The 716-nt window shown below is 37.2% G+C and overlaps 1 non-coding gene across 1 annotated transcript; it reads right to left on the bottom strand.

Annotated features, from left to right (window-relative positions):
* Nucleotides 1–350: 350 nt before the first annotated feature.
* On the bottom strand, nucleotides 351–422 carry trnaw-cca. The gene has a single exon. It is a non-coding gene; the product is annotated as a tRNA-Trp (tRNA).
* Between the last annotated feature and the right edge of the window lie 294 nt (nucleotides 423–716).

The following is a 716-nucleotide window of genomic DNA, read 5'->3' as shown; positions in this document are numbered from 1 at the left end:
GACATGCAGATTTCATTATCATAGAATAAATTCTAGTTATCATAGAATAAATTCTGAGATATTCATCTGTGCCCTTTCCATTTCCTTAAATAAAACATTTTAAATCAGTTTTACTAATATAATATAATAATATAATATAGTGTGAATATGTCCAAGTATCAAGTAACCTCATGTACATGCTGACCTCAGAGATGAGTGACTGTCGTAATACCAATAATTGATTCGTCATAATATACTAATTTGCCGTTAAAATAGTGCAAACAAGCTTTCTTGGCCGTAAAAGGGTAAAAGTGGTAAAAAGTATCCACAATGCCCGTTGCAATTACTACATCGGGAACTAGAAAAACAAATGACCCCGACGTGATTTGAACACGCAACCTTCTGATCTGGAGTCAGACGCGCTACCGTTGCGCCACGAGGTCCATCAAACCGCTGCTGAAACGATCATTCAAATAGATTACTGACTGCTCTATCTTGGTAGTTTCTACAGGTATTGCGTTATTTGTGTTCGACAACTCACTCGCCTTTTTCCAAATAACGTAAATATGCTGTCATATCTGTGCCATTACATTACAGTGGCCGCTGCTGTTTTCAGTCACTAGGGTAGGTAACGTTAATTATTAGCCGCCAGAGGGCCCTCTCTAACAAGATACAGACTAATCTAAATATCAAACAGACAGTAAATCCGCCACGTAATTATTACTGACCTTAAATTA

The sequence above is a fragment of the Thunnus albacares genome, chromosome 22, assembly GCF_914725855.1.
Source record: "Thunnus albacares chromosome 22, fThuAlb1.1, whole genome shotgun sequence".
NCBI lineage: Eukaryota > Metazoa > Chordata > Actinopteri > Scombriformes > Scombridae > Thunnus > Thunnus albacares.
The sequence above is the reverse complement of the archived record's forward strand: the minus strand, read 5'-3'. Positions and strand labels throughout refer to the sequence as shown.